Source organism: Micropterus dolomieu, linkage group LG06, assembly GCF_021292245.1.
Source record: "Micropterus dolomieu isolate WLL.071019.BEF.003 ecotype Adirondacks linkage group LG06, ASM2129224v1, whole genome shotgun sequence".
Taxonomy (NCBI): domain Eukaryota; kingdom Metazoa; phylum Chordata; class Actinopteri; order Centrarchiformes; family Centrarchidae; genus Micropterus; species Micropterus dolomieu.
The window spans coordinates 16,472,271-16,499,233 of record NC_060155.1 but is presented as its reverse complement, the minus strand read 5'-3'; the positions used below and the strand labels follow the sequence as shown (position 1 = coordinate 16,499,233).

General features: G+C 40.7%; 2 long non-coding RNA genes and 1 pseudogene across 2 annotated transcripts; 1 reads left to right on the top strand and 2 right to left on the bottom strand.

Annotated features, from left to right (window-relative positions):
* The first annotated feature begins 4,186 nt into the window (after window positions 1-4,186).
* On the top strand, window positions 4,187-5,955 carry LOC123972479 (annotated as a pseudogene).
* A 511-nt stretch (window positions 5,956-6,466) lies between these two features.
* Window positions 6,467-26,799, bottom strand: LOC123972733. The gene is made up of 2 exons (XR_006825463.1): window positions 26,702-26,799; window positions 6,467-6,910 (listed from the first exon to the last, which is right to left on the bottom strand). It is a non-coding gene; the product is annotated as an uncharacterized LOC123972733 (long non-coding RNA).
* LOC123972734 lies at window positions 18,959-21,584 on the bottom strand. Its single transcript, XR_006825464.1, has 2 exons — window positions 19,866-21,584; window positions 18,959-19,166 (listed from the first exon to the last, which is right to left on the bottom strand). It is a non-coding gene; the product is annotated as an uncharacterized LOC123972734 (long non-coding RNA).
* Window positions 26,800-26,963: the final 164 nt, after the last annotated feature.

Genomic DNA, 26,963 nt, shown 5'->3' with positions numbered 1-26,963 from the left:
CTTAAAAGGTAATAAATCAATTTTGCGAAAATTAAGGCCATTTAAAAGTATTAAAAAGTCTTAATCGCCATTTAACAAGGTATTAAATGTTGAAGATATTTTTTTCAATGTGAAATTCCTGTTTGTCCAAAAGTTTGTTGGTGAACGTATTTACTGTATTTATAATGCATAGCCTACACTAAAAGTGTAGGTGAACGTATTTACTGTATTTATAATGCATAGCCTACACTAAAAGTGTAGGTGAACGTATTTACTGTATTTATAATGCATAGCCTACACTAAAAGTGTAGGTGAACGTATTTACTGTATTTATAATGCATAGCCAAAAATACTAGACAGGCAATTAGTAGCACAGCGATCTACCGAGCGCCTATTTCACTCTTAAGCGCTCCAAAAAATAGATCCGTGCGAACTGGAAAATGATTCACGAACACAACCAACCGTAATTTCCCACCCCGCCGGACCTGCAATGTTAATCGTCCAAAACATAGTCAGAGTGGCGATCACTAGTAGTAGTTAGCTGGCTATTTAGCTAAATCTGTGCTTTTTATTGAAACCAATTCACCTTTTCATAAAGCCGATGCTCTCGTCAGTGTCACTTTTTGTGAACAAATCAATCACAGCCTGGATTGAGCGGGATTAAAAAAAAAGCTTGATGTGCTGCAACAAACTTTATAAATGTTGAACTCAGTGTTCTGCATAAACAGTTCTGATTATTGAAGAGTTCGTAGCCTGCCCAAAATCAAGGTTGGATAATATCATGTAGCCTAGAGCATTTTTCTTGCACAAAGTTAATGAATAAAAAACAACCCCAAACTGAAGCAGCTGTAATTTGAATTAATATTATACTAGTGGTAAGTTATATACTATTATATGAAATTATATTGAATATAGTAACATAATGAATATATTAATATCAGACTTACAGTTTACTATTAAATTAACAACATACTTTCAATTTAATGTTATAATATTATACTAATACAGTCATTTAGACTAGTTCCTCCTCCAGGTTGTGCCTGTGCTGCACCGCCTACATTACTTACGTAATTCATCACTCAGTTTATGCTCTTCATCTTTGTTCCCTCCTGGCCTATTTGAATTTTGTTGTATTGATCAAGTGGTCGATGAAAGTTATCACACATATCATTGCAGGCAAGCTCACATTATCTAGTTTAAACCAAGTAAAACACAAAATTACAGTGTGGTTCACATGATTTTCTGTAATGCTACGTACATAAACGTCATAGCTTATGTAAGACAGTTGCTTTTCGCAGGAAATCTGACCAGTCCTTCACATAGCAAACTGTTGGCCCATACAGGCTGTTATAGGCAACTGAGAAAGTTGGTGAATGGCTCAATTTTTAGGTGGCATTACAACCTGATGACACATAGGCAATAAATATGTTATATGTATATGTTATATACTTAAATTCCTTTTAAAACCTCAAACCTCCCTTTTAAAGGTGTGTGGCTGATTTAATCTGTTACAGCTCAAAGTGGCGCAGCAGTCTTAAAATATGTTGAAAAAGTCTTGAAAAGGTCTTAAAAAGGTATTGAATTTTACTTCAGGATTCCTGTATATACCCTGGTAGATGCACCAGCCAAGTCCAGCCAAGACACTGGCAGAGCACACTTGATTGTGATACACGCTGCACCATGGGGCTCACTGAAATAGACCCTAGGTCTCAGTACCTTTTGTGCTTATGTTCTTCGAAGACAGAAAACACGCTTTACAGGAATGAGTACCAAGTGTTATTGACGTGGCACTCGTGTTCTGAGTGACATGTAGTGAATCTTTCAAACCAATCGGTGGCAACAAACTTATGTTGGCTGAACATGCAATTAATATTTTAAAAATGGATTACCCTATCGAATACAACTTATTGAACAGGTAATAACATGTAACTTAACATGTAAAGCTATCTAAATTTGTGAAGTTGCCAGAGCCCTGCGTTGGATCCTGGAATTGCTTATACAAAATCTTAAAATATGAAACAGAAGAAATGAAGCACATCTTCACCTACTGGAACAAGGATGTTCTTAATAAATGACTGACTCATTATCAAAACGATCATAGATTAATTTACATTTTGAACTTTTAAATGTGTGTTCTTCTTTCAGCTTGAAATTAATTTGTTTCTAAAGTGCATTACCAGATATATTTATACACCGTATAAAACCCTAACCCTGAAAACTGAATTATTGATACAATTTATTTCAATCCATTATTTCTGTCAGTTAAATATAGATATTGGTTTTGGTGCTTTTGTGACATGTCCTTACATTGTCCATAGAATAATGCCATTTATAATTCTCACCTTTTGGAGGCAATTACACGGCTGCCCTAATCTCATCAGTAAGGGAGACAGTCAGAGAGACAGCTGTTGGAGTGTTTCATTCTTATCTCTTGTGCCTTTTTTCCACTCTGTCTTTCTCTCCTCCCATCTCCTCCATCTTCCTCAGGCTGGGTGGCTGGCACGTCTAGTGACAGCAAGTCCATGGCTCCCCCTCAAACTGGCTCTCCCTTTCATATCAAAAGCGTGTGCAGACAGTCACCAGAGCTGTGTCTGCACTTATTTTTCTTTTGATATTATTTGTCTGTCCTTCCTTCTTTTCCTTCTTGCTTACAGTAAGAGTGGTTGGTCAATTTTAAGTCATCAGCCCCATGACCGCAATAGGACAAATGAGTTAGATGTAAATCCAAATCCCAAGTGGTCGATACCAGCTCATCTCCATATCTAAAGCTCTGGCTGCTGTGGTGAAGCATTTGTCCTCTTTTGATTCCCCAGTGAACTAAATGATGACACATCCTAACAGGGGAGCTGTAAGCACTGGAAAACCATATGTTGACCAAAATACTAATGTGACACCTGCAAATTGCAAATATTTACCGAAACTCTCACTCTTCAAATACAAAAAAATAGCTCAAATAAAACCCACTTTCAGCTTCACCTTTGTGTACTGAGCAAAATTTGTTTCTGTGGCTGTTCTCTCTGTCCGAATGACAGTTCCTTGGCAGTGCACTGTCCAGCCTATGAGTGGTGTGTCAGCCATGTTTATTTTGGATGACAGATGCAATCTGCCCCTGTATCAGCTGATGGGTCAATCTATATCTCATTACTCTTTCCAAACAATATCTTCTTGGCTGAGATTACCAAGGCATCATAATACATTCAGTCCCAGTGATATCATGTTTGGCTACTTTCGTAAAGCACAATACAATGTAGCAGCAAATATAGTAAATCTGTTTGGGGGTTTTGCCTCTAATTCAACAGCTTCAAAAGATATTTCATTCTATTTCACACCCTTATATGTTTACTCTTCATTTTCATTTCATCCTCTACCTCCAACTCTTTTTCCTCTCTCTCTCTCTCTTTGCTATTATTCATTTTTTTCCGGGGCAGCGCTAAAGCAGGCTTTGCTCGTGTGATTTACTTTCTATTAGGGGATTAAAAATCAATTATGCAGGAAGCCATGCGTAGGCGTGATTATAGCTGCGCATGACGGCACCATTCATCACAGGACCACTCATCTCTACAGCCGTTAGTTACACAACACACACCAGGACAGCCATCTTTTACCATGAACTCTGCCCTCATCTTTTACACATTGTAAATGGAGTAGGTCCTCCATATAGTATCAGATGAATGACTTAGCTACTTCTGCAGTTTAAAAAACCCTTTGTACAGCACAGTGAAAGAGGTGGGAGTATAAAATGTCCAAAAATATTGGGTGTAATATCTACAGTACAAAAAATAATTATACTAATCTATGAATGGAATTCACCATCACAGTTGAATATAGTCAATTATAACAATTGCAGACCCATTTACTGAAAAGAGAAAACATGGTAACAAGGCCCTGAACAGTACTGAAATGGTATCAGTAATGATCTTTGAAATATTGTCAAGTGTCACACATTCTTTTCATTGTTGACTTATCCATCTGTGAGTTAATCAGTGAAACTGACCTCAGACTCGATCTCGGACCACATGAAAGATGCATCCTCTCATTTTTCCATTTTAATCCAAAAACAAACGAAACAAAAGAACCCCGATAAAACAAGCCCATTTTTCGTTTTTCTGTTTTAAATCCAAAGTGAACATTGAAAATGAAGTGGTACAAATTGGAAGAAATGGCTAACCATCTTTCCCTTTCAAGTTGAAGACCACAGGTGAGTGAAATGCCGGGAGAGGCTAAACCGGAAGTAAAAAAATTAAAAATAGTTAAAAAATAAACGCTTTGTGAACAAACTGGTTACCTGTAGCTTCAGATTAAGCTAAAGTTAGCTAGTTAGTGTGATATAGTGATATTAAGTTGAGTTGTGTAAACTGTCACTATTCCTCCCTTCCTCCATCCTCCACTAATAAATAAAGAGCACCTATAAAGTCTCCAGCAGAGATCCCCATCACCCACTCTTAAGGTTCTAACATTTGCATTTTTTAAAATAGTTTAATAATAATAATAATAATTATTATTACGTGAAAAGGAAAAGGAACAGATCCCGTCCGTCACAGAGAAACCTGTGAAGAGTCTTGGGAAGGTCTTCAACTGCAGCCTAAAAGACACTGACTCCATCAAGGCTACCAGCGCTGACCTAGAGGACTGGCTGAGAGCTCTGGACAGATCTGGGCTCCCTGGGAAATTCAAGGCCTGGGTCTACCAGCATGGAGTCCTCCCAAGAATCCTCTGGCCATTGCTAATCTGTGAAGTCCCCATGACAGCTGTGGAGGGCTTTGAGCGAAAGGTGAGCAGCTATCTTCACAAATGGCTGGGCTTACCACGCAGCCTGAACAACATTGGGCTGTATGGGAACAGCAATAAGCTCAGGCTTCCATTCAGCTCAGTCAGGGAGGAATTCATGGTGGCACGATCACGAGAACACATGCAGTACACCGGATCAAGGCACACAAAGGTGTCCGGCGCAGGTATTGTGGTGAAGACAGGGAGGAAGTGGAGGGCAGCTGATGCTGTCATGCAGGCAGAAGCTCGGCTTAAGCACAAGGCACTTCTGGGGAGTGTGGTACAGAGCGGGGCTGGACTTGGGAGAATGGCATTACCCCGGTACGACACAGCAAGCGGGAAGGAGAGGCAGATGTTGGTGCAGAAAGAGGTGCGCACTTCAGTGGAGGAAGAGCGATCAGCCAGAACAGTAGCAATGAGAAAGCAGGGTGCCTGGATGAAGTGGGAACAGGCTATGGAGCGGAATGTCATCTGGCAGGACATCTGGAGATGGAATCCGCAAAGGATTAAGTTCTTGATTCAGGGGGTCCCAGTCCATCCAACCTGTTCATTTGGGGCAAGGTAGAAACACCCGCATGCCCCCTTTGCTCCAAGACAGGGTCCCTTGAACACATCCTGAGCAGTTGTCAAAAAGCACTAGGTGAGGGGCGCTATCGCTGGAGACGTGACTAGGTCCTCAAGTCCATTGCAGAGGCAATCCACAATGGGATTAACGACTGCAGAAATGCTAACAAAGTGGCTAGGACGATAGTGTTTGTGAAGGGGGGAGAGCGGCCAAGGAAACTCAAGAGCTGCTCTGTTGGTTTGCTTGCCAAGGCACGAGACTGGGTGATGACTGTTGACCTGGAGAGGCAGATAAGAATTCCACCACATATCGCCGAGTCAACCAGACTTCATCTTGGTCTCTGAGGCCACAAGACAGCTCGTCTTACTGGAGCTGACTGTGCCCTGGGAGGAGAGGATGGAGGAGGCACAAGAGAGGAAGAGTGCGAAGTACCAGGAGCTGGTGGAGGACTGCCGCAGGAATGGGTGGAGGACCAGGTGTAGGTAGGCAGCCGGGGGTTTGCAGGTCATTCCCTCAGTAAGGCCTATGAAACCCTGGGCATTACGGGAGCATGGAGAAGGAGAGCCATTAACAACAACGTAGAGGTGGCGGAGAGAGCATCCAGATGGCTCTGGCTGAAAAGGGGTGACAAATGGGGCCAGTAGAATGCCACTCGGACACAGGCCGAGGTCTGATCAACCTCGGTCGAGTCGCCTGGATGAGGGTGTCACCCAATGACTTCAGGATACAACACTGATGATGTGTCTGAGTGTTTGCATCGAGAGATGTGTGATAAACATTTTAGATTAAATATACATTTCTCTGTCATCAATGAGGTGGAAGTTGCCTACTACTGTCATAGGAATGAAAGGGTGACAATGCTGTCAGAATCATCCTATAATATGGTAAATGGGCCCGTTTTTTCGCTTTTGGATTTAAACCGGAAAAACAAAAACTCTTTTCATTTTTGGTTTAAGATAGAAAAACAGATTATACTTTAGTATCCTGACCTAGATTAGTGTTTTCTGCCCTTTCTGCTAATCACACTTAGCAGAAAATCCTTAGCAGACAATCCTTAAACCCACTGTTTCATTCCAGTATTGGTCAGATAAGACTTGAGTATAACTCCGGTAAATCCCAATGATCCAAATTTTACACAACTACAATACAAAGTGCTGGACGTCTTGGAACCTTTTTCCATTTATTTCAGTACATTTCTGGACTGTGCAGATAACATGGAGGCACTGTGCACACTGTGTGTGTCTTCTCCAGATTTTTCAGACTACTCATCTGTGGTGGCTAACACACTGTTGTGTGCAGTGGTGTGCTGGGGCGAAAACATCAATGCTGGGGATGCAGACAGGACAAACAAACTGGTGATAAAGGCTGTCTTTGTTGCAGGGCTGAGTCTGAACACCCTGGAGGCCTTAGCGCAGGAGAGGAGGAGGACTAAACTGAACTCCATCTTAGACAACCCCTTTCGTCCTGCCCTTTCTATCTTGCACTGACACAGCTACAGAGCATCATCTGCCTCATCCCTCTAAGGTGCAGAAACACCGATTTTTTTGTGCTAGCCAACATTAGACTTCTTCCTGTTCAAATGGATCTTGCCTCAGCCACCTAGGAGAGAATTTCAGTTCAGTTCAGTTATGTTTGCTTCATAAAACTACAACTACTGGTATGGATTAACACTATGTACCACTATGTACTACCTTCTTCATAGATGTTCTAAATTATTAAAAAATATATTTTCCATGTTTGGGTGGATGACAATATAAATGTATTTATGAACACCCACCCAAATTTTCCATCTAAATACATATACAAATAAAGATTTTATTACAGTCAGAGACACGTTAACAAATAGATTTGGGCAGAAAAGGCGCTGCTCAATGATGCAGCTCTCAAAAAACACATAAATGAACATAAAAATAGCAAAAACGGAAGGAATGTAAAGGGAACTCCAGCAAACAGCATCTGCATTAGTGTATCAGCTTAGTAATAAGGAGCATCAGGTTAGAATTGCTTCGCTGTACACCCACATTGATATGATTGGATCACTGGTCACCCAGTAGCCAAACAGCTGATGAATGAGCATGGAAGCAGATGCCAATCAGATAATGCAAGCGCAATGTATTAAATTTTTCAGTGAACATATATAGACAGTAGCTATGTTTTACCTCTACTAAAGCCCAGACTTCACAGACAAGATTTGCTAGATTATTCATCTAAAACAGAAGTCTCATCAGTCTCATCCTTTCCGGTGCTGAACATTTGCCGGCAGCAAACAGAAGATGCTTCGAGTTTCCTCAGAATTACTGACCAACATTTTCACAATAATAACTAGGGATGAAACGGTATGAAAATTTCATAAGACGACTGATACACACACTGAAACCATTTCAACAGGTTTTATATTGAAAACTACAAATACAATTGCCATTTTGTTTGCATAAAAAATAAAATAACAGCAAATACCTTTTGTAAACAAATGAAAATCATCAAGTGTGCATTATCAAGATTTTATATTTTGTATTATAAAGGTAATACAATGATATTGAATGAAATAAATGAATGAAATAAATAAGTCTTTAGAAGACAGTGATAGTAATTGTAATGAGCCCAAAAACTGACATAAATATAGAGGAGTCTGTAGCGTTTCTAGATATGCTGGTTGGTTGACTAAACTGTGTAACGTGTTATCATGTGCAGTGGACGAATAGACTCAGCCGACACACGACGCACACAGCAACAGAACAACGTGTAGTGTTTTATATAAGAGTAGCAACACTGAGAGCTTCAGTTTACACACTGTTAGCAAGTCAGAGAGACAAACCAAAGCTAAAAGTTAACCCTGCGTTCACTGTAAGGTCATTTTCTTCAATCAAGTTTCCCTCAGCACTCTCATAAAAACTAAAATAAGACCGGACTTCAGAGTGACTAAAAAATCTCCGCAGCGTTGTCTTTCGTCGTGTTGTAATTGACCCAAACAAACCCATGTTGCATTCTGCGCATGCGCGCCTGCTTATGGGAGATGCTGGACAGTGTTTGCTGTGAGATTATAACAGCGCGGTTAACCGTACCCGGTTATCATGGTAATTAAAATGTGTACGGTAATAATACCCATCGGGAACGGTTTACCATTAAACCGGTACTCGTTTCATCCCTAATAATAACCGTGGACGATACACAGTCATTTACAGAGCCACTGTCAATGTTTGTGGCTCTGCAGTTTCTTATGGTGTACACACGCATACACACCCGCATCCTCCACCACCACCATCTTTTCATGTCGATAAGAGCGGAGACTTCAGGAGAATGACACGTCTGTTTACTCAGAAAGGTTCAAAGATAATTTACCTGGATTAGAGGAGCCATCTGGGCCTGCCATATCCCAGATTGCTTTGCAGGTGTCTCAATAAATACTGAGCTGGCTCCGTGGTAGGCAGTGCAATGGAAAGGCAGTGAGAGGTTTTCTCTGAAGCAGGGCTTAATGCCCGTTTATACATCAATTACTACTGGGTGCTTACTGGTGGCTGCCCATGACATGATCATCACTAGTCTTTGAAAACTGGGCCTTTGTCTGACACACGGCACAAACCAAACAGTAGATGATATACACGTAAGCCTGCATTGTGTATGGAGAGAATGTTGCTCCACATCCAAACATACAGTGAAGTCAGAGTATTACAGCAGTGATATGTTTCGTTGTGTCATTGTTTTGTTTTTTTCTCCAGCACATTGCATTTCAAATGAGACAATGAGTAGCAGGTAAAAGTCCTGACTGTGGGTGGTTGGGTGGTGCACTTTAACATTACAGTTTCAGTTTCATTTCAAACCCACTTGAGCACAGAGCCAAAACAACAGAAAATGTCTCACTGCGCTAATACTTTCTGACTGCACTGATGATGTGTTCATAGAGATTCATCAAGTTTGTGACAAAATCTTTAGTCTTCCTGGGCAGCTCTGTCATACTGACTGATCTAATGAGACTTCCATGCAGATAGGAGCCGGAAAAGCAAACTGAATAGGCGACATTGTGGCATCAAGGTTACACTGACCTGTTGTTTGTTCAATTTAGAGAACCCAGTCACCATTGTGGCGTGTGTGTGTGTGTGTGTGTGTGTGTGTGTGTGTGTGTATATATATATTTGCCACTTTACATTGAATGCTCATCTACAGTGGTGTGAATGAGAGCTGAACTGTTTGCAGACGTTACAAACCTACATAACAACCCCCTAATGTAAACCTTTGTGTGAGGACTCATTTGAAGTAAATTTAGACAGTCTTAGACAGTTATAGCCATTGGGAAAGTGGTGGTCTTGTAAAAATGAAAAAGAAAAAAAGAAGCATAAAAACTGTGTAGGATGAGATACCCCCCCCCCACACACACACACACACACACACACAAACACACACATTTTATGCTGACCCCTGTTCAGACGCCAAGTTACTTAGTTGCACAGTCATTAGATTCTATGGAGGAGTTTGAGGAAGTTATCTTTAAATTAAGTACATGCCTGGGGACACACCTGGGGCTGAAGTGGATCCCTCCAAAATGTATACAGGTGGCCAAAATGAATGCTCAACGCTCAGCGCAGTTCACATTTAGATACCTGCCCATATACAGTTTTGTCTTATTCGGTTGCCTTCAGAGTGGAAATATCAGGAGAATAGAGGTGATAGCTGAGTAAAACCATGCATTCAGGAAATAAATTGTTCCTGCCATCCTTGCTGTGATAAGAGTGGGGACGTTTGGACCTGAGCGACCATATCCGGATTTTTTCCCAACTGCTGCAAACAGGAAAATTAAACAGTTGCATTCATTTTGAGAGAAGTGAAAAACTGCACTCTATGGAATGATAGGCGCAGCGTCTCACGATGCACAGCCTACATGGGAACTTGAACGCATGCATTTGGAGACACATTCCTGCATACTCCCTTTCCTTGCCTACAAAAGTTAGGGCACAGAGTATGTGTGGTGGGGCTGTAAAGAATGCAGCTCATGCATCTGTGCCACTGATAAACCTGCCTTTACAGGGGAGCTAGGGGATCTATATTCTGCTGATGCTGCGTACAGCCAGGGATGCACAAATCTCACTCCCTCTTACACGCACAGAAAGTGCATGCATGGACACAGACACAGCACATGTGGCACACACAAGTACATCACACACACACACACACACACACACAAAGCCAACAAGCTGATGATGTTCCTACTCTGTGTAAAGGCTATTGCTCACACCAAGTGCAATCTGTATTGTTGAGAGGGTGAACACTAGAATAAATAGAAAAGGTAGACTTCCTCCTTGGTATCATCAATAAGAAAGTACTGCAGTGATATTAGGCTGTGTAAGCACTTAACAGACTAATTTGCTGTTGTGACATTACACTCTACCACTACAGGATATCATTTTCACTCAGCAGTCCTTTGAAGACAGCTATTATACTGTCTCGATGTTTTGCAAATTGTCGACTTTTGGTATGAAACCAAAATGTTTGAGCGAGAACACCTTTGCCGCTCCTGCTAGAGTATGATGATGAAATACACTTTATTCTACATCAAAAGCATTGTATGCTTTTAACGGCAGAGTTGATCTTAAAGAAGGCCATTTTCAGACCCCGCTGCCAGGTAGGTGCGGAGAGATTTGAATGATTCATGAATCAATTTGCCATGTGTGAATGTAGTGCTTATAGGAATGGAGCATTTCACTCCTAGGCGAGGCTAGGGGCTGCTGTTGTACAGCACTTGTCTGAAGCAGATTCTTTGGGTCTGTAGTTGTACCCTCACACCACACAAATGCCATTACCTGAAAGCATTTAGAGTCGGGGGGGTGTCACATGCTGTCTGGCTTCAGTGAGGTCACACAACCACAGGCTCCTGCTCCGTTTGTCTTGCTCTCCCACACACATTTCACAGGTTATATGAATCAGTTGCAGGGTCCTCTTTCACATTTTGGTCATGACAGCACTCGTCCTATCTTACAGTGAGTACTTCAGGACTCAGACCCCTGTTAGAGTCACATTACTGAACACACAAGCTGAAAACGCACATGTTCAAACTGTTTTTTCTCTATGTCTCACAAAACACAATGTCTTTGTTTTTTTTTCTCCCTCTCACACACACATTCTGACACAGGCAAATAGCGAGAGTCAAGAGGATAGATGACACATTTCCTGCGGAGAGGCAGCCAACGTTATTTGTTATAATTCAGCTCTAATTTCAATATTTTCAAACCTTCCCGGAGATTTATATGTGCTGCCTGAAAGAGCATCCATCTTGACCGAGCCCTGTCCGGCCTCAACCGGTGCCGGTGTCACATGATCGATGTTTTCCCTGGCCTCCTGAAATGTTCTCGGGGTCACATGGGCCTCTGTCAAGCTTGGTTAATCTGCACTCTCAGCTCTAAAGCTATTAGCATATGAATATCCTCATAGCCATACATATTCTACAGTCATGCATGGGGATTTCAAAAAGTGGTTCTTTTTAAGGGGGAATCTGAAAAGACCGGAGGGGACGGAGAGGAGGAAGAAGTGGATTGGGGGCTTGGCAGGATGTTTTCACAGCTGTCATGGTGATGAATTAGGCTCTTATGATTAATCTGTATTTAAATGTAACATTACCATCTACAGACAGTTAGACCCAGCCCATTTTCAGTGGACCGTGGCCATCCAACAGCAAAACATGTTGATTATATTGAACACACCCGAAAGGAGCAAATCAAACACTGACTACAGTATTACCCCTATTAGATGAAAGTCATTATTTAAAGTCTATACTTACATACACTAGAAAGTAAAATAAAAATGTATAAAACTATCAAGATGCACAAGATCTAAAGATAGCAGTGAAGTCGGGTGCACTTCATAAACCCAGTGAAATGGAGAGACTATGAATGGGTAGCTATAAAAGCTTCCTCATCCATTGACTCTGTGAGGACAAACTCTCCTCCCATCTCCATGGTGTGTCTACATGCCATAGCGTTAAAGTAAGAGTTGGGCTCCCACCCCTGCCATTTAGTTCCCACACGACCTTGCAGAGATACAAAAAGCGGCCGCGCTGAACAGCTGCCCACTGGGGCGACAGATTTATGTGGGCCAAATCAAACCTCTAAAACTCCAACAGCTGACCTGAGCGGTGAAGAGAAATAAAAATCACAATGTGCATATTATTGCTCTTCTGAGGCGCTCGTCCTCTGCAGTTCAAGGCTTCAGCTGTCATTAGTGTTCATAACAAGAGCTCTCCCATATGCTTCTGTCCACAGATGTTATGATTGGGACATAACATGTTATGACTGCACATTCCCAAACAGTGTTACGGGTCAAGTGAGGGACAGCCTTGGTAGGATTGCTAAAGGGGACGAGTTGGCAACAAGCAAGGGTTGTGGTTACAGATGCTGACAGGAATCAAACATGATCTGATGTTAACTGTGCTTGGCAGGCTGAAGTGATCTGCTGATACGCTGTGATACGTGCACGCCGACTCTGCTACCCTTGTTTTTATCAGGTCAGTTGACATTAAGGAGAAAAAACAAAAACAAAGCTCTTACATCAGCTTATTCGCTTTCTTGCCGAGAGTTAGATGAGTAGGTTGATACCACTCTCATGTCTGTACAGTAAATATGAAACTACAGCCAGCAGCCGGTTAGTGTAGCTTAGCAAAAAGACAGTAAACGGGGAAAAATCTAGTCCGGCAATGTCCATTGGTAACAAAATCCACCCACCAGCACCAGCACACCAAAACTAATTAACACATTATATATTGTTTGTTTAATCCATACAAACTGTAAAAACAAAAAGGGAAATCTTGGCCAGGTGCCATCACTTCCACGTTTCCACGTTGCCATTCTTTATGCTGAGCTAATTGGCTGCTGGCCATAGCTTCATGAATGGTATCAATCTTCTGATCTAACTCTTGAAGAAATTTCCTAAAATGTTGAGCTATTCATTCTTTTTCTCATTACAGAATGTTGTACCAACTACAATATCCAATCCAATTCCCTCAAGGCAGTGCCCTGCTAATAACAGCCAGTGCTATAAACATGTCCCTTCAACACAGATATACTGTATGTAGTCTTTAATCTGATGCCAAAGTAATCCGCAAGCCTATTTTATTGGCAATATTCATTTTTGCACTGCTGGATGTTCTTCTGACAATTCCTTATTGCCAAACACCATGAAAACCATCTGTTTTGAAGAGATCCAGAACCACTGTTGCATTGTTTATTGCCTCAGGGGTATTTTAATGTTGAACAAGTCGCTGCTATTGTATTTATGAAATTAGATGGTCAGACCCGGCTCTGAATTTATGTCCATAAATTTCCTCTAAGATTTAATTCAAAGAGCCGTCTAAAGGTGGCTGATTGAAAGGTCCGCAGAGATGGTCTTAGTTCCTCTTGGCTGAGATGATAGGAGACAGGGAGATAAGAACGCCAGACCTGACTATGATTAATGGGTTGGTATTGCTACCCATCTCATGCAAACTAGCAGACACAGTGTAAATTATTCTTAAAATATGTCTGAAAGCACTTTGTACATTTCTGCTTGAGCCCAGTGTATTCATGACATCAGAACAGTGAAAGTAGAAATAATTTGACATGTATTTGGCAGATGGAGGGTGTCTAAAGGACAGGAGCAGAAAATAGGATGGGACACATTTTGATGGTGAAGCCACATAGCCTGTATAATGTGTCTGGAAGGAGAAAAGGCAGATCTGATTTAAATTCACATATACCACTGCCATCTCCCCACCTTGATTTTTCATTCACCCAAAGTGAATGCCAACATTTTTTGACCTTGCCTTTTATACTGCATGCTAATTTATACAAATGTAAGCATTTCTTTCCTCTTCATGCTCTAAAGCTGAAGTTTGTTAGCTTTTTCTGGGTGGCTGAGGTTGTGCCTTGAAGCACCAAAATCTCTCCCCCTCTCTGTCTCTGTCTGTCCCTTGGGAATAAAGAGTGTGTGAAGATGGAAGGGTGGTGGTGGGGGGGATTCATAAGAAACTGAAATTAAAGCTTTGCAGCGGTTCACTGCCTCTTCACTTAAATTAAAGACATCCATGCATTTTGAAAAGGCAAAGAGCATTTTAATGAAAATGTATACAGTGGGGGAAATATGTTTGTAATGCTCTGGTGATATAGAATTGGAGATGGGTAGGGTAAAGAAAAAATTGGGTAATGTATTTTGGAGGATGAACAGAAAGGGTAAACATTACAGAGGTAAATAGTTTGGATATGTGGCTCCCTCATCAAAGCTAATGCCCTGCTGTGTAAATTTGCCAAAGTCTTTGCTGTCTGTGCGTAATTGATTCGCGTAGAGGATGATAAGCTGTGTTTTGCGATAAGAGGATGGTTGGAGGACAATTTTGTTTGAGGAAAAATTGGGCAAGTATTTCACGCAAAGGACAAAAATAAATGAATTATCACAAAGAATGGGTTGAACATCAAAATAATCAGACTTAATTTTAGCCAGTAATACTGAATACAATCATTCTATTCATTTTCCCCCAGCAGAGTAATAAAGTGCATCTGAAATCCCTGCAGAATATGAATTAGCCGTGTTTCTAACATCTAGAGGTTGATGATATGGAGAGCTACATGTGTACTGTATACTTGACGACTAAGTGCTCTTGCAATCAACCCCTGCAGGCATATGGCGCAATTCCTGGGAAGTCCAATGAGTCACAGTTTCAGATATAAAGTCTGTCAGTGACTGTCGTTTTCAGCAACATCTTATTTGTGAAGTAAATATGTTCAAAAGGAAATTTCTTCACCACTCGCAGCAGGGGGGTGCTGCTGGAAAAAAAAAACTATTCTTGGCCTTTTTCTTTGATGGCAAACTTTATTGAAGCAAAGAACAAAGACAACGACAAAAACTTAACCAGGCAGACAGACACACCATCGGATCTCCTTTGCTGAGGGTCTGGTGCTCACCCTAGTATGCAACCTGATGTACTCAAGCACATACTTGTGCAAACACAGCCAGGTGCCATCTAATCAAGCAAGCAACAGCACCATGTATTTTTTCCTGTCCTTTTAATCTGCTGCCATTTGCTCACCAGCAACAGGTAGGCTTTAAAATATATGTTACACATCAGTGTTTAGCACTACATGCCCATGATTTCTTTACTCTATTTGTCTGTTCCTCTGCTCCTGTATCAGTCATTTTTGTGTTTGGGAGTGATTCTGTCCACTACTTACCTTAGCCTCCACATCTTACCTTCATCTCTCCCTCTATTTATGTTCTCCCTTTCTGCTCTCAATGTGGTGTTAGGAGGACGTGAAAGTTGAATCATCTTGCTGTGATGTTAAACATGGTTGTTCCCAGTAATAACTCAACAAAAGCAGGCGCAGGCAAAAAAAAAAAAAAAAATCTACATAATAAAAACAAAGTCCTCTAAGATTAGAGGCCATGCACCCATGCACACAGCTGTAAATGCACAATAGACCACATTTTATGTATGTGTGAAAGTCTGTCTACCCTTCTTCAGTATTCCTTCATCTCTGACCAGGGGCAGAGGGCTGTTGGTGTAATTACAAAAACTAGGAGCATGTGACGTGTGTTCCTCTTAAAATCAACCTATGTGCCTCTCAAATTGCTAAATGATGATTTTTCCATCAGTGGACAAACACATTTGATTACAGGGATACAAATCTTTGCTTGATACTGCTTGTCAGTTATTATAAGAGCTTTTACTTATACAACAGCAGAGCTATGGTCCTACTTACAGATTTTGTGTGGTGAAAGTTCTTACATTTTCAGAAGACATAGATATCCCCCTTACAAGACACAACACACACACAGGCACATGCACAGATACACGAGAACCTGACAAGCCAAGAAAATACAGATAATTTCTATTTTCTCCAGTGTAGCGGAGATTCCATAACAACCCTGACAAACAGGGTAAAAAAATGGCAAACATTTTCATCCGCAGTGTTTATCTGACAGGTGCAGATGTACACACACAAGCACATGAATGCAGATGGCATCAAATGCCACAGACATACACGTGGGGCTTGGCTAGTAACAGAACATGGTTCTCGTAAAATAAAACAAAAAACAAGAGTTAGACTGGTGAGATACAAACAGAAGAAATATTCCGTTCCAGCATTAGAGTTTTGAATATATGTTTTTATATTTTTTATATTTAAAATGCTGCTGCTCTACTTCAGCGTTAGACTTCCAGGCTGTGTCTACACCAGGCAGGCTAACTGTGACACTTTGGACCAGGCAGCAGCAGTTGGTGATGACATGTCTGCATTGGTCTGAGGCAGCAGAAAAAAACTAAACACACGGCTGTTTCATTATAGGAGAGACTGTGCTGAAAGCGTCCTAATGAAAGGCAACTAATGGTACAGGAGGAAGTCAGAATATAGACCGATAATGGTGGGAATGGAGGTCCAAACAAAGGAGTTCACAACCTGACAGTATGGGCAGGTTGATCTCCGAACATGAAGTATTGACACAGAAGGACACATCATCCCAAGGAGGTCACCGATCGACATCAAGTCTAGTCCACACGAAGAAATGATATGTTCTTTCACTCAAACCCTCATCACTGGTGAAAAGTGTCACAAAAGATGCTGAGAGCTCAAGCAGGAAACGGGTTTTAGACACTAAACACTGCGAGTAGAGTTTATTGATTTATTAATTGGAAAAACAGAAAGTGTACGACTTACTGTTGTAATATTAAGACAATCCAGACGTAGCAACCCAGCTGAAACAGGGTAATCCAACAAAGAACATTTAATCCAAAAGGGCAACATAAAGTCCAAAGTCCACAGACAAACAGAACAAGCAATTTTACAGGGTGCCAGGCAGATGAGAAATAATAACCTAAATTACAGCTGCGCCATCCTACACGCTCACTACGCACGTCAAGTAGGAAATGATAATTGTGCTCCTCATAGGCGCACATTTTAAAACAACAGAATTATTATTATTATTATTAATTATCAGTCAAGGTTTTGTTACCACTCTGGACTAATGCAAGGATTGCAAGGATGGAAAGCAATGGGCAATATGAATGCACATCTCAGTAAATAAGTATGTATTCAGTCAAGTCACAGTAGCCTAGATAGTATTTTATACTTGAAAATGTGTTGAAAATGCCAGTTTGAATGGGCCTGATGAAGCTGATAACATTAATATCTAGCAAGTATTGTTATCTATAATTTACAGGGGCTATGCTTAAGTTTGTCAGTAGAGTAAATGCTGAATCGTAGTATAAGCACAGTTGATCCAAATCTAGCCTCAGCCAGTACTATCACAGACCCAGTACAGACTTCTTTAGCCCACAGACAAAGGTGAAATACAAGCAGCCTCATCCGGTAGGAGCACAGCCAGAGATTTAGAGCCAGCATCAGATGCGAGTAGCTCAGAGGGGGTCAGAAGGGGGATTGTAGTGAGAGCACTGTAGTGTCAGGTGTGACTGTGCAGCAATGCCAAATTGTTTACATGGCTCACAAGTCAGGTAGGAGGGCCCCATAGTAGAATTTAGCTTAGGGCCTCAGGGAGGTCAGGACCCGCTCTGATCCAAAGACACATAGACGGCGGGCAAACAGGCAGGGGTTCAGGCGGATGCAAAGAGAAAAGACTGACTGGCAAACATTAAGGGAACACCAGGACAAAATGTATAGACTGAAAAGCATGCATGGTTAATCACAGGTGGGACACATTAGGAATCATCAGGGAAGATGCAGACAGGAATTAAAGTAATACCAGGACACCAAGGGCAGACAAAACAGGAAACCAACAGACACAGAAAAGTGAAGTTTTATCTGAAAAGATGTGTGTTGGTAGTTGTTTACCCTGCCTACAAGGAAAAATGTAGCCATCAGACATTATTATTATTATTATTATTATTATTTTGCATTACCTTTGTGAAGGGTGTCTGAGTGAACAATGCATTTTATACCATGCATGTGTATACCATTTGCCAAAAATAAGCAATCAAAATAATTCATCAGAAATTAGTCTTTTCACTAGAAATGATGCACATTTTTGCATGTGGTGTTTTACATGCAAGAGCAAAATCAGCAAAAAACATATTCAACATACACATTCAAAATAAATTACTTTTAAATATATATTTTGTTGTCGCATGCACATCTTCTTCAACTTATGAGCAAAACCTGTATTCAGTGGTGTAATTTCACATTTACAAGAACGCAAATTGTTAAGTAAACTCAAGACTTATTAGTGGCCAATTAAGGATCAAAAAGTTTGGTGAGTACATTTCACTCCTTTCTCACCTCTGTTTTGTTGCACTGTGTTCTGAAGTTGTTAGGCTGAGTGGGCGGCTGGACTCTCTGTCATATTGCATAGCAGTTGTAACATTTTGCTCAGGCATAGTGTTTTTTGCCACACAGAATTTATGCAACACATACAGTAGGAGTCAGAAATAAAGAAGTGAAGTACTCTCTAAATTTCTTGCTTTTAAACCTCAAAAAGAGCAAGAGTCACTGTTCTTTACATGAGACAAGCCAATATGCTCCTGTGTGTTTATACTTCCATTAGCATATTGCTTCATAAGGCAGGGCATTATCCCCAACAGAATCATAGGAACGGCATCTTCACTTTGGAGCACCACTCCTCTCAGGAGATTATCTCATCTTTCATGTAGTCAAATTTGCAAACACACAGGCGAACACATCATATATAGATCATTTTTAATCAGCACGCATAAAAGTTTACCTGTAAGCACAAGAAGCCTGTACATTTGTTTGTCCAGGTAATTCTCAGAGTTTGTGTCAGGCTGTTTAATTTCAGCGTGTGTGCAATCCACTTCCTCCAGGCACTGCTGCATTCTGCATGCTTGGTAAAAGTTGGTAATGAGGCCAGAGTTTTTCTTCCTTTATTTTTATGACTAAATAAAAAGCCAAAAAACAATCACAAGGACAAAGCACTAGATTGTCTTGAGGATTTGAGTGAGGAAGGAATTTTTCCTATTTGATCATTGCTTTCATGAAACAAATGCAGCCCGTTCAATAAATAAGTCCGGAAAACGATAATCATCAAATCAAAGCACTTTTACTACTGGATTACTGGATATTGGGTACTTTTCGCTCTTTGCAGTACATTTGAAGTGACACATTTTAAAAGCTTAGCATTATTAACTAAATGTAATTTATAGATGTGTTGTCCCAGGGGTCACCTTTAGGTCGTAATGATTTGGTCTCCATTTAGACCTCTTGAACACTGCTGTTTTAATTGTGCTTCATGAATTACTGTTAGAACAATATTAGAAGTTATTTAGTTAGGGCTGACGCAGCAAGGGTTCATTTAAATTGGCCAGCTATTCAAATGTACTGGGTTGAACAAAACAATTCAAACCAATATAATTCCATATACATTTTTACTGTACTGGGAGAGATGATTTTAATATTAAATGTACTGTAACTATTTTAAACCTCCCTATCTTGGAATCCCACTGTAGAGAAAACTAGGATGATGCTGCACTGATTATGGACTAAATGACTATGTTTACGGTCTGGTCAGACACTGCTGTGTAATTTCAATCAGCCAGACTTCCCCCCACATAGAAGCACAGCTCATTACCACTCACCTCTGTGGACACACTGTTTTGTTCTCTTGATTGGAGGGCCTCAGCTCCAATTAATATCTTAGAAGGCTGACATTTCAAACGAGGCTCCATCCTCTCTTGTTTGGAGCACATCGCCTCCTTTAATGAAGGTGCACAAATAGGAATTTCTGTTGTGGAAGACAAGAGGCGTTTTCCTTTGATCTTTTTTTATGTTGGCATATTCTGTGTGTATCAGCAGGTGCACTGAATGTGTTCCCTTTGAAAAATATCATCACCTGGTATTCTTAAAAATGCGTTAAAAAAAGAGTCAGATTATTTATTGATGGCATTCACAAGATGGACCTGACGACAGTGCATTTTGGGGAAATGTGCGTGTGTATGTGCCTTGGTGTCTAAGGGCTTGCTTGAAAATGGGACCTTACACATACTGTTGCAGCTCCGGCTCTGTTACTTTCATTCCTCAAACCTCATCTTTTCCTTTAATGACATATTATTGATCGCAATATATATTTTTTCTGGAGCCAGTAATTGCAATCTAAAAGACTGCACTAATAGTTTTCTTCATTGCTAAGAAAATAAAAGTCACAGGCTAATAGAAAACATAATTGCGTTTTTTCTCAACTGAACTCAGATTCATTTAAAGATTTGAAGAGAGAGAAAAATGTAAAAATGAGAAAAAATAATGTCAGACTCTGTTTCATATGCAAAGCTGAGTCACCATCCACATAACCTTTCTCTTTTTCAGCTGCGGTGGATTTCAAGCCAGCCACTATCTCTTTCTCTCACTCCCACATAATTTAGCTCCAGGTGGCCACGCTGCTTTAGAGATGCCAGGTCACATGTGTGACGCTATTTCCCGTCCCCCTCACACCAGACCCTACAGGTTGTTTAGCATTTCAGACAGGGCTCTTGTGTTGCCTCGCAGCCGAGCACAAGGGCGCTTAGGGATGTCATCTCCTCAAAGCTAATTGCTGTGCCCTTCTCTTAACGAAACAAGCTCAGGAAATAAATAACTAATGTGCCCCTTGGTACACTCATTAGCTTACTGCAAATTTGCTGTTCCACAACTTTTCTTGCTCCCACCGTCTCACTCCATCTCACTCCACCTCACTCCAGTCCACACTTCCATCCCACCTACCAAACACACTAACACAGACTTCTTCTCTTCTTAATTCAACTAGGGCTGCAGCTAACGATGATTTTCGTATTCAAAGCATCTATAGATTATTTCAATGAATCAGTGATGCGTCGTTTAAGAAGTACTTTTGCTCGGAAATTCATAGTGTCATACAGCAAACATCAGACCAACAACCAGACTGCTGCTTTACAAACAAAAACATCACCCGAGTACAAGTTATAGGTTATAGGTGTTCACACTACGTGACTGATCGGTGACAGGGGGTCACACACTACAGGAGCTGATAGCGGCTGTGTCACCCAATGCTGGTCTCCAAACCACATTTGTCAAGAAAACATACGGGAAATGAGAAACGGGAACTGAGCGATCCTGCACACGAAACAGCTGTTTGTTATTATAAAGATGGCAACTATAAAGACAAAGAATCTGGGAGGATTGTTTGAGCTACAGAGAGAGCTGGAGGTGAGTTAAAAGGTGCAGTTCGGGGCTTTCTGATCAGGTCCCGTCGTGCTGTTGCTGAGGCGGCATAAGTTTTGTTTTACGTTGGATGGACGGTAACATTACAGAGTTTTCTTTAGCTTGAAATAATCCCATACTTTGGACACTTGTCCCTCGCTATGTTCCGTCTCTTCCTCCACTTTGCAAACAGCTCCATCATAATCACGTTGTGTTCACTGTGTAAGCGCGATGTGCGACAGTAATAAATGTCCCTGTGAAACACTGTGCTGTATAGTTAAATGGATTAAACGAAGCATTGACGCAAAAAATTTGCGTCGATGCATTTTATTAATCAATTTTATCTATTTAATCGATGAATCGTTTCAGCCCTAAATTCAACTTTATTGTTCTTGAATTTTTTGCTCATGTGTCAGTTTCCTGTCTGTAATATTAATTGCTTGGTAAAGTAATGTATTCTGCTTAAATGGATCTAGGTAACCCCTCATCTACCTCGTGGTAGAGAGATATTTTAATACATTTCCATATGAAAGGATTAGTTCTGAAGTTAATGGTAATGATCTGTCATTTATATAGACTGGATGTTCCAGAGGAGATTTATAGCATATTGCTGAATGGACATTACTTTGGAATGGAAACCATCAGGTCATAACACTGGTTTGGATTTGAGATGGTGCAAGGATAATGATGGCTGAAGGTGAGTGACACATGGGACATAATATTGTGAGTTTTCAGTGGGAGACGGGTATTTTGTTCGTGTTTTGATAAAAAAAAAAGAAAAATGGGTGTCCTGGGATTGGCCGAATATCCCTCTATATCATATCCATGGCTATCTCTCATCCATCTTTAACTACATTTTATACCCACTGGAGAAGTTGAACAGATTGATTTTGAAAATCATGAATCTTTGGAGTAAAGACTGGCTTTTTGAGCTTAATGTTAAGGCTAGGGGATATTTGGCCACAGCTCAAAACTTATGTCTGCCTAAGCCCACAAATAATCAAAGAATGTGTCATGCATAAACCTTGGTAGAAAGTGAGTTTTACAAAGAAAATATTTTATTTTATCTAGAACATCAACACAAGTTGCTCTTATTTAACACAGTCCAGTCCAAAGGCAAACTGTCCTTGGCTGAGCACAAGCCTTAGGTTGTTGAGGCGTTTTAGTTCCCTATTAGTGAACTATAACTGTTTAACTTGATAAAATAAATATCACAATGTCACCCAACAAAGGTTAAAGTCAAGGGCAACTGGACTTGAAGATCACCTTTTTCATAGTTATCTCTAACCCTTTTTTATGGATTTGACCTGTTGTAAAACACCTGAGCTATATCCTTGTGCTACTTGGGTAAGTTTAGCAAATGAAAATGTCACTCTACATGCCATCACAAAGAGTAAAAGAAGATAAGAGAGAATTGCTGAAAACACAAGTCCCATTGGTGCTTGTGTTAAAGTACAAAGGAGCATGTCTCTCTCAAACCCAGTTCCTGTGTGGAAATGGGATAATGCAAATGTGTCACGGCATGCCAGAAGCACAGTATAGTGCATATGTGAATGCATGCATCCATATACACAAACAAACACACTCACTCACACACACACACACAGCTCTCAGATGGATTTATGTCTGGCTAATGAATGACTGGCAGAGAGTCATGAATATCCATTAGTCCCTAATGACTAACTTTTAAAACATATAACCTCAGACTACAATCATTGATTGCTTAAAAAAGAAAATGTCTATAGAATATATTTTTTTGTCTGGACCTTTTCGCTAAAGCCTGAGTAATGTCCTATTTAGCTATACGGCATGTAACCTGCATTCAGATACCATGACAATGAGGAATGTTCCCCATGATACAGCTATGGTTGTTAATCACTTCACATACCTCAACCTCACATCAGTAGTGCACTAGCAACTAATAGAAAGCCTGTATCAGGTAATGGTAGAGAGCTGGAGCATCTCCTAAATTAATTTTGATTTCTGAGCTCAACTCAAACCTAATCAGGTTTCCTCAGAGTGCCATGCTTTGCTTTTATAGATTTCCCATAAATACACACAGACACACACACATACAAACAAACAAACAGGCCGGTATTACAGTATTTGTAAGGATCTACACTGACTATACTGTTATTCCCCAGCATAACTTGTAACCCCAGCCCCAGGAACAGCACTGGGTTGTGACGTGTTTCTTGCGTAGTGGCCTCATTCATTGTTGCAGAATCGTAAAAATAAATAGGTTATTATCATATTTGATTACTGATCATTTCTTCTTGCAGATCTTCTGCAGTATAGCTTCCATGCTGCTGAACACACTGTAATAAGTGGGTCTAATGTAGGCTACTCTCACGTATCACTCACAGCTGCTAAGTCTACAACGAACCCGTGCCTTACATCTGCCGATGTGGTTGCCCTGTTGAGTGATGAGCTCTTGCTTGCGCACCGACTTTGATATGACGGTGTGTTTGTGCGTGCTGGTGTGCTCACAGGAGGTGCTGAGCCCCACCCTCGGTGAACCCGATACAGAGATAGTAAAGATAGTTACTGAAAGCAGCAGGCGAGCTACCAATGTAGCACGTCAGCTAAATGCAGTAAATGTACCGTGATCATGTAACGATCATGGATTAGTTCAACCTACAGTTGATAAAACTCTTACTGTAACGCTGCAGTAGTGGTTTACCTGAGTTTCCAGTATATTGTGTGAAGCAGTCTACCTGCCTGTCTACAGCTGCTGTCCGGCCTTTTTTCCCGTAGGATTGTGCCAATATGCGGCTGGCTGCGCTGAAGGAAGTAAGGTTACGGAGCCGGTGTTGATCTGCCTCTGAGATGGGAACGTTGAAGTAACAGAGCCTGAACATGTCTGAGTGAAAATCCACAGCCTGCATGCTGGTGTTCCTGCATTTATTGCAGGATTTCTGTATGAAAGTGGTTGTGTCTTGGATTATGCACGCTCATGAGTTCAAGCGAGCGCCTGGTAGCAATCTTAAAACAGCACTGCTAGTGGCCGCTGGAAACTCCATAATGCCCCTTTAAGTGCTGTACAGAAAACGCTTATAATGCTAGGAGAAAGCCCCAATTTTTATAACTTGCTTCCACATTTTGGCAGATTCCACAATATTCCGTGTTTTACAGTTTATTCCATTTTTATTATCAAATACTTCATTCTGTCTATGTTTTCGCATTACAAAAGTAAAGGTTGCAAAAGCACATTTTCTGAGCATCACCAAAAGACCAAATTGACTTATTTCATGCCATTCATGTGTATGGGGAGACGACAAGAAGTCAGGTTGCACAGCCAGAGGAAGTCACTAACGCACATGCTCTCAAGCCATTCAGCTGGGAATAGACTTTAGTGTGCATGCTCCGTGGGCCCAACAATACAGAAAACTGCAGAAACCTACAGAAGCCTGAAAGCCTTTGGTGAATGAACCAAATGAACCACTTTCACAGGAATGAACAGGAAACATCTTGGAACACAGTATTCCGTTTTCTTAATATGTCCATGGCCCTGACACATCAGGCCACAGTCAGACAATGGACCATGTATGCCCTACCATTTATGGAGTTTTTGCAGGGTGTCCAGAACTGTTCACAAAGCCTTTTGAAGGCAATCCAGCCGATTCAGCATGCTGAATAGTTTTCAGAGGCTGTTCAGAGAGTACTGTGACTGACTGTCCAGTCTAGTGAATCAGTGATTTCATCGTTTAGTGCAGTTTATTCTTATTGTTCTGATTGTGTTTTCACCTACAAGCAGATGATCTACAGCTGAAATCATCAGTTCAGAGCAAATCAAGCTAATTTTCACTTTTACATGTTTAAATTAGAATTACCATAATATCATGATGGTTGGCAAGTTACTTCTGAGTTATTTATACAAATACAAACTTCTTTTTTTTTGCTTTTATAGTGCCTCCAACAGCCGTGTCCTAAGGTATTATGTTTTCTGGTTGTCTGTCCATCTGTTTGATTCTTGTGAATACGATATCTCAGGAATGCCTTTAAATAAGGTACATCCACTTGGACTCAAGGGTGAACCCAAAAGGTCAACAGTCAAGGTTACTCTGACCCCACAAAACACATTTTTGGCCATAACTCAAGAATTGATGCTGTAATTATGGAACATTTTTTCAGAGATGTCTAATGGGATACGATGATGTGATTTGACATTTTTTACCCAAAAGGTCAAAGGTCAACGTCACCCTTTTTTGGGCCATTTATGAACTCAGAAACAGATGGACGAATTTTGACCGACACAATAAGTAAACAATCACAAGCACAGTCCGGGCTTTTCTGTTACATTCAGCTGAGTGCTTAACACAGGTAACAGAGGTTTTAGAAGAAGTGCAGTTAGTGAGGTTTTTTAGGAAACCAGGTGAAACTTACAAGTGCTCTGATGGAGGCAGTCCAAATAAACACATCCACATCTGAAAACGAGAGTAGTCCATGAAAAGTAAAGCCAAAAACATACAGAGGAAAAACACACTTTCCAGCTGAGTTTCACTACCAGTCAGTCAGAACTGAAAAAGTCTCTTTGATGAGGAATGAAACGTATTTTCAACCAAGTCCAGTCCTTGATTTTATCCACCCTTGGATAACTACAACCTGGATGACTGAGAACCTTCACAGACAAGAGAGAAATGTATGTAACAAACAATGAACCAGCACAGAGTGAAGGGAGCAAACCACTTAAATATATCAGGAAGCAGAACATAATGACCCACAAGTGAAACCACCAGACAATCAGTGAGGCCGCAAACACAGGAAGTAAAACAAGGCAAGAACACTAGCGGCAGAGAACTACAAAGTCAAACAGGAAACATGAAGCACAAAACACTAATAGTACCAATACCTCACAACCGTGACACGCCTAGTTAAATGTGATTCTCATCTACCGCTCATAGAGAGGCTTTGCATGGTCCATGATACTAGTCCCCAAAGCAGCGTTTCTGTGTCAGCGTTGTCATGCGGCTACAGGTATGCTGGAATCTGAGTGATTTTCATAGGTAGCCCACGCACCCTGCGTCTCTGACACATTCAAATCTGAAAGGACGCAGTAAACTCACTATCGACGCACCCTATATTTCCCGTGATTATGCTAAAATCATAAAATTCCTGCTCAGTGTGAGCTCACATAAACACAAACATGGAGCAAAGTCAGTGGTCAGCAGCAGAAGGGTGGAGACAGTAAACCATGTGAAGATTATTCGAGTTGACGACAACTACGCTCATTACTGTAAATAAGTGCAACAAAAGCCCATACCTGATTAGTACACCTGTTGAACAAGCATGTGAACATGTAGAAAGCATATGTAATATAAATAGACTTTGCTGTTGTAAACATTACTGTTGCTACTCTTGAAAAAAAACATTTAGTTATGTTTAAAATATTCTGTTCTAATCCTGTTCTAAATGTATTCTTTAGTTTAATTAATATATTTTTAAAACAGTACGTTCCATAATGAAAAAGAACCAATAACAGTATTGATAAAATCTTAGATACCCATCCCTAAAAACAAGAGTTC